The 8,225-nt window shown below is 38.1% G+C and overlaps 1 long non-coding RNA gene across 1 annotated transcript in view; it reads right to left on the bottom strand.

Annotated features, from left to right (window-relative positions):
- The window catches only part of LOC111432768, a 22,445-nt gene that overhangs the window by 9,050 nt on the left and 5,170 nt on the right, over positions 1 to 8,225 (bottom strand). Inside the window, exon 2 of the long non-coding RNA XR_002708684.1 lies at positions 7,120 to 7,123. This is a non-coding gene — a long non-coding RNA (uncharacterized LOC111432768). The remainder of the gene's footprint in view (positions 1 to 7,119; positions 7,124 to 8,225) is intronic.

Genomic DNA, 8,225 nt, shown 5'->3' with positions numbered 1-8,225 from the left:
CAATTTTGTACGTGGAAGTTATATCAAGAGTTATGGTCAGAGTTTATGCTCTAAAGTCCCGTGATTAATTATTAGTAGTTAATTAGTAGTTCTGTTACGTATTGATTTCGAGAATCGAACAATGGGGTCGCACCCTCTAACTAGCCCTAAAGGAACTTAGTTTATGGTTGGATCATAATTTTTTTTTATTTTATTAGAGAACAAGTGATACTTAAGTGAAAGATAGGTAAAACGGACTTTTTGATACCGCTGTAATTATGCATAACTCTCGAAGGATTTATATTCATAAACACAACCTATTTTATGCGGTATAAAAATAAATTTATAATTGAGTTCTTTAGCATTAATAAATGAAAATCTATTAAGAAATATTTTAATTAATTTTATATTAATGATGTTTAAAGGTATTATTGAAATTTATCATAGTAGGATTATTTTTTAGACTGCTACAAAATTTATAAATATTTTTATTAATTTAGCTTTTAAATATTTTTAACATGCAAATTATAATAAAAATTATGTTATTCTAAACGTGCATGTTATATAAACCTATATTTCATACGTCCATTTTCATTTTTTTTTTAAAAAAAACATTAATTTCTCTAAATCCAAAATTTTAATTTTTTTATTATTCTTCCCTAGTGAATAAAATATTATAACAAACAATATTTGGACGGAATGATTCAAGCAACATGAAATAATATTGACATATTTTTAATTTAATTTTTACTATCAAACAATTAGAAACAATGAAAACGTGGAATTCGATTCTTGTTGAGTCAATTAAGTTTATGTTCAAAATAGGTGAAACTTCGATATAAGTGAGAACGAATTCGAATAATGAAATCAAGCAAATTTGGAGCTAGATAGAAATGTGGCTAAAGCCAACCAAGTAAGTGGCCTCACTATAGGATATGCTAGAAATTGTATGAGTTACAATTTATGGTGTATGAGCTATGATGATGTATGAGCTGTATCGTATGATGTCGTATACTAGTATATGATGATGTATGAGTTATGATGCTTGAGTTAAGATGCTTGATGATGTGCATAATATATATAGTTTGATATATGACGTACTTGATATGCTTGATGCAATTTATGGCGATATGATGAGTATGATGATTGCATGACGTTTGTCTTAATATAGTGATGTTTTTCATATTAAGCATGCTATATGATAATGAATGCCATATTGCATCATGTCAATAGATCGACATAGGACACAATCCTAAGAGCATGAAAATGATATTAATATAAATATCCAATGAGCATGTGTTACTTAATGTAACAAAGAGATGAGACTAGAGGGTTGTGTCAGAAGAGATGATAAGATGACATTTAGAGGGACCTCATGCATAATGTATGTTCATAAGCATAGGAATACTTCCCCAAAGACGATGAGTGTGAACACGCATAGTATGATGATGAGGGTAGTCTTGGGAGCAAGACACCAAGGGGTTGCACTGACCTCAGAACGTCGCTATAGATTAGCTTGACCAGAGAGGGTCCAGGGGGTATGCGAGCCCCCTAGAGATTCACACTCGCACGTGTGAGTTATGTGTAGGGAAGTACTACACATTCATATTAGTCTGAGACTGGAGGCCACCCCTAGAGAATAGAGAAAGGTCCCAAGAGCATGATGACATGTATTTGCACTTGCATGACCCCTATAGTGGGGCCACTTACTAAGTATTCTTCGAAATACTCCGGCTGTGTGTCACATCATTTTTCATGTAAAGGCAAAGCGCACATGTACGGAGGGCAGCGACATCGTGAGCAGAGACGGTGGCACATGCATAGAATAGACTCATATTTAAATTCCTAGTCTTAGGTTAGAATAGGTTGTTTTGCATTTTATTGTTTTAAATTATTTTGTCTTATTTTTATTTTCTCTGTATTTCGTATTTAAACACGTAAGACCATGACTGTATTTTCGAGAGACCGGAGATGTTTTAAATATTTTCAACATTTAAATTGTGTTTTCTTTTAAGAGTTAGATTCCCCATTTTAACACAACATGAGACATTAGTAACGATTTAGAATAAGTAGAAATTTACGGTCGTTACAATTATTATTTTTTTATAACTCTTTTAATCTTTTTTTCAATTATATATATAATTTTATAATGTACTTATCTCCATTAATATAATTGGGGGATTTTATTAAAGAAAATTTCTAAAATTTCACCCAACATAAAATTGCTTTACAAAAAACACGTTTAATCATGAAATTTTCATTATCGAGTCAGCTAAAAAGAAGGTGTGCTGTAATACCCGAACCCCGACGACAAACTTAAAACCTAAGTTTTCCCTTTTAAGTTGAACTTCAGAGATTTTATTGAGGCTCTAGAGATGAGGTGAGTAAAAGAGGAATAAAAGAAAAAGAAATAAAAAAGAAAAGGAAAGAAAGGAAAATAAAAGAAAGAAATAAAAATAGAAAGGAAAGAGAGGAAAAGAAAAGAAAAAGAAAAAGAAAAAAGAAAAGAGAGAGAGAAAGAAGGTTCTTTAAGAGGAGGCTTAACTGTCACTTCGGATCCGGCCATGAGGAGTCCGATTTCGGCTGAGATTTCTTCACGAATCCTTAATAGAACCTATAGGAAACTTTCTGGACCCTTGAATCATTCAAAACCATCCAGGAACGAAGAAAATCTGTAGATAAGTTCTTGAACCTTTGTTTTCGGATTTTCCTCATATCTGTAAGAAATATGGAGAGTTAGATTCTGAAATTTGAGTAAGTTAATCTAGAGAGCAGTGCGCTCATAATCCGTGAAGGAAGTCTTAATCGATTCAGATTGAAAATAGGAGTTCCGGCTTTCACTTAAGATGTAAGTATTGACATTCTTGCCAATTTTCAACTAAGTTTATTATGTCTGCAGTTAGAAATAAATTACAAGAAAAATACCTATATGTAGAAATTCCTTACGAGATATGAGGTCTACAAATATGAAGGAATCACGTTAATCCGAGTTGTGTAGAAAGAAATACTAAATATGCAAATAGAAAATAATCGGTTTTATGGAAAATCGTAGAGATGGGAGGAAGAAGACAAACGGGGGAGTGACGCGTCAGAAAATGACACGTGTCGGGCGTGGAATGGTGGAGGAAAATTACAAAAAATACTGCGTCAGGTAAGGTTTGAAGACCAGCGCCCGCTACCAGACCCGTGAACCCGCGCGCGACCTGAACCCGTCAATTGACCCGTCCCGCATTCACCACGCGTCAGCGTGGGAAAAATCGTAGGAACCCGCGTGCACCTAGATTTGAACGCATGCCCTGGCTCTCAGTGGACTAGTCAGCCCCCGCCACGTGGCGACACATCAGCGCGCGACTCTATCCCCGCAGTGTGTCCATACACGCACGTGTCTGTGCACGTGGGAAATATTCCGGTGCGTGGGGCGGGTGAACCAGCACGGTGTCACGGTCCTACATTCTTGACCGTGCGGCGTCGTGATCTATACATGCTCACGACCAGCCTTAAGGGGAATTAAGCCCCATTATATTTTTCGCCCCGGCTTTGTGGCTTCGTCGGACCTTAGGCGAGGTTTGCCTTCGTCAATCGAACATCGCTTGTGCGGAATTCAAGCTTGTTCAACCACACACGCCGCCTGTGTGTGTATGTTCAATCATCTGCGACACATCCGACTTGCCTCTACGCTAGGCCAACGCATTCGGCTCGACCTTGCCTCTGCTCGGGCCAAGGTCTCTCAATACAACGTCGCATCTCATCTTGCCACCTCGATCCCCATCGACAGGGTCCATATGTCTTGACGCCATCCCGAGTCTCGGGATGTCGTCGCTCATCATAACTCGTTCGGTCATGCCATCGAGAATGGGCCCACGTGTCGTTCATCTCATCGGGACTTCCCGAACATCCATCCATCCGGGTTCTATCGAGGCATAGGCCCTCCCGTGCCCATGCCGAGTCATTTGCGGATACCGTACCGGATAGCGGGTGTATGTAGCAACCTCCGACACGCGGGCTAGGGCGCAATACCGGCACACCCGTGCCGTCCGGTACTGTCCTTCAAAAACCCATTTCAAAGGAAGTCGCCCCGAGACACTCGTCTCGGCACGCTCGCCCACACTGTGACACACGTATGTGCCACAGGGTAGCTCACTTAGGCCACAGGGCCCAGGGGTGGTGGAGAGCTAACACCATGGTACCCCCTATAGTACATTTTGAGCCATTTTCATTCTACCAGGAGTAGACATGATTTTCGTGAGGTGTCATACGGTGTCGTGCATTGTCCGTCCCATGTCCGATTGACACCAAACTTGGCGAGCATTCATATTTCATATGGACGGACTTAACTCCCGAACCGCATGACCAAATTCCTTCCGAAACCTCGACTTTTGAGGTTAAGGCCCGGGGCCCTACCCGGCCCTTCAACAAGCCTATCTTGTCCTTCATGTCTATGCTGATGTCTCTGTTATGCTTGTGTCTCAACATGTCTTCAATGCCCACTTTGCGTGGTGGTGTGTTGGATGATGCATCGTCCTCCTCGATCGCATCATGGCATTCTTCTACATTGGCCCGCATATGGCCGGATGGGCGTCTCTTGAGGGACGCCCCTTTGCTTGTCATGGCGTGAGGGTCACAACCTACTCTCTTCATAGTAAGGTTGTGACACACGGCAGACTCTATTTTTATCCCGATTTGACTTCTGTTCGACTATTTTTCATCCCGGTTTTGATACTAACCTAAGTTTAACTTGATTTAGGACCAATGACGAACTTTCAAGAGTTTTGGAGCTCTTAATTAGCCGAAAAGTAAGCTTCGAAGGGCACGCTTCATTCCTGTAAGTAACCACACGGAATTAGGAAGTAATACTTGAACGGTGCGTTTGGTTTTCCATGCATGCTAGAGCAAATTACTCCTAGGTGGTTAGATCTAATGATTCTCTGTACGGATGAAGTTAAATATATATATATGTGGACTTGCTGCCCTAATGAGATTTCATACTCAATGTTTGTATGCTTGTTGGACTATCTTACTACTGCTTTTATTTGTTCATACCATGTTGCGGACAGGAGAAATTGTGCATATGCCCTCCGGGTGTTGATGGATGATATCGCTTCGTTGAGCTTGTATGACTATATGCGTTGTTAATCATACATAAACTCCTGTTGAATGATTGTGTGAACTTATGATAAGAATGATAAGTTGTAGTGTTGTGTTATGCTTAGGGTGTACTCTTGTAGGGATTGAGTTAGGTTTAGATAGGGGACCCTCCTAATGTTATAGTCTATGGTGTCGTGAGAGACGCTTAGAGGGAGAGACCCTTTAACCCTGGACTATTATGGACTTGTAAGTCTTGATTGAGTGATTCTGGAAACCAGGACCCCCTAACTCTATATTCTACCTACCCTTGAGACATAGAGAACCACGTTAGGACCCCGAGGTGTAGAGAGATGAGCTCTTAGCCGACAGTAGCTGGTATAGCATTCGAGTATACTCCACTTCCCTTCCTACTCCGGTGTAGTACTGTTGAGCTAGGCGAGACGCCAGTTAGGGAGGTGTTACTCCTCCCTTCCTACTCTGGTGTGGTATTGTTGAGCTTGGCGAGACGCCTGTTAGGGAAGTATTACTCAGTGGTAGATCGACTACTCTACATGGGGATCCGTCTTATGGTAAGATGTTGATCACACGGGTGGGTCAAGGTCGCCTGCATGATGAGTCCGTTCTATGGAAGGACGTTGACCATGCAGTGGCTAATTCTAGCTGGGTTGTACGAGGGGTACATATAGTTATGAGAGAGCACCTCATCCTCAAACGCTGAATACCGCTTCAAAGGTTAAGTCATTCCACCTCGAACTGTGTACTGAGAGTACTGAGACTCTAGGGTCTAGAGCATGGTAGTTCTCTCCTAAACTTGGATGTGATTAAGAGCCTACAATTAGGTTGCTTATTGAGTATATTTTTATAGTCACCCCGTTTCCCCCTTTTTTTTTTTTTTCAGGTACCGGTTGAGGTGGGGAGGTGTTCGAGAGCTGCAATGTCACAGAGAGGTGTCGTTCCGAAGCGTCAGTCCCTTGTCGGTCTTTGAGAGTCTTTTGTATTTTTCTTTCATAATTGTATTTCTCGTTTGTAATATTTGACTTTAATTTTATATTTAATTTTCGTGTCGTTGACTCCTTTTTCTTGCTTTAAATTTTATTAGATTTTCATCTCCTATTTTATCGAGTCATGACATGTGTCTTGTCCGTGTAGGTAATAACTTTTTTCCTTTAAGTCATTCTTAGTTATCCTATTCTCAAGATCATTTTCAGATGTGCTCTCAGTTCATTCAAGTATCCCTTCTTTACTCGGGTGTAACATAGTAGATTCGAGGTTCACCGATGAGCTCCAAGAAGAAGATCATTGGTTAATGAAACTTCACTCCCTCAAAAATATGTGGGGCTGAGACTCGAATGAGGAGATATTCAATTGTTCACAATTGAATGGATTGAAATATGAGGGGCAAAACGTGTAAACGATTCGGGCTCCCAAAACTCAGGCAACTCATCGAAGTTCTCGTGAATTCTACGACAAACTTTTTTTTTCAATGGTTACATTACCTTAAAAATAAAAGGCTGAAAAATGGAAGAAGAAAAAACTACTTTGATTTCTAATAAGGGGAAGGTGCTCATGGAGTCGAGCAACATCCATTGATCTTTGATCAGCATGGTTTATGGATGAGCTAATCTTCTTCCAACTCCCAACCCTGTGCAAATTTAATAATAAAAAAAATAAATAATACCCTTAAAATTTTAAAAAGTTTCATCAATACAACTTTTAAAAAAAAATTTAAAATATTTTGAAAGTAGCATTTACATCTTTTAGTTTATAAAATTAAAAAAAAAAGTTTAAAATTTTATCATCATTAATATATATATATAGACGAAAACCATGTACACATATCTCATTGATTATCTCCAAATTTCTTAATGTTACTCTCGAAACCTCTTAGTATTTTTGAAACGTGGTACTAATAGTAAGGATATTTTTGAAATTTATAAAAAAAAAATGTTTTAAGAGTATTAATGAAACTTTTGAAACTCGAGCTTATTTATTAAACATTTTTTTAACCTTAAAAAGGTATTTTTTAAACCAAGTGTTAACGGTTTCATCTAAAACAAAACTTTATAGATTTTTTTTTTTTAAAGTTTAAAATATTTGTGAAATTTTTAAAAATTTATGAGTATTTTTAAAAGTATTTTTTTATTAATTTTAAAAAATTAGAATAATTAAATTGAGAAAGCAAAGGGAGAAGAGAATGAGAATAGTTAATTGAGTAAACTAAGGAAAAGAGAAATGAGAAATGCTGGAATTTGAATGAGACACATTCTTGGGTATCAAGGAAAGGAAACTAAGGATCTATTATAAATATGAATAAAGGGTAGGTCATAAGAGTAATGGAGCTATCACCACTGCGGAATAAGGACACGGTGGTCAAGATTACTACCTAAAATCTGAAATCTCATTTGGCAAATCTTGGAGATGATCGTAAAATGAAACCCAAAAAAACTTCAATCTATAGAATACAAACTATTCGAGGGCTCCATAAATTTCAAGGGAGGCTCTATAGTGTACTTTGTTCGACGGGAGGATTGTTGGAAGAGAGTCCCACATTCACTGATTTAGATAATGATCGTGGGTTTATAAGTAAGTAAATACATCTCCATTGATATATGAGATCTTTTGGGGAACCCTCAAGAAAAGCCCATGAGAGATTATGCTCAAAGTGGATCCGTGATGTCTAACACAGACCATATAAAGAAGGTTGTTAATTCAACTGCATTCACTCGTCTTCTCTCTCTCTCAACTTTTCCTTTTCGTTTCTTCGCTGTAGGTGGTTGGAGTCGTGTGGCGATCCGTGGAGGTGTGGCAACCGACGGGAACTCTCTAACGGGACGTTACATTTCACAACTGAGTGGTCGTGGAATATGGGGGGCAAAACGTGTAGACAGTTGGGGCTCACTTAAATTTCAAAAAAAACAAAAGTACCCTTAAATTTCAAAAAGGTTCCAACAATTCTCTTCCATTTTTTAAAATTTCAAAATATCCTTACCATTAGTATTATATTTAAAAAATATCCTTACCATTAGTATTCAATTTAAAAAATACCCATGAAGTTTTAAAGGTAACATTAACTTCATTTACCTTTGTAAAAAAAAAAAGTTTAATTGTTTTTTTTTTTACCCTTGTGGATATCTCTTTTTTTTTTTTTTTTTACCGTTTTT

Source organism: Cucurbita moschata, unplaced genomic scaffold, assembly GCF_002738365.1.
Source record: "Cucurbita moschata cultivar Rifu unplaced genomic scaffold, Cmos_1.0 Cmo_Scf00040, whole genome shotgun sequence".
NCBI lineage: Eukaryota > Viridiplantae > Streptophyta > Magnoliopsida > Cucurbitales > Cucurbitaceae > Cucurbita > Cucurbita moschata.
This window is presented reverse-complemented; position numbering and strand designations above follow the sequence as displayed.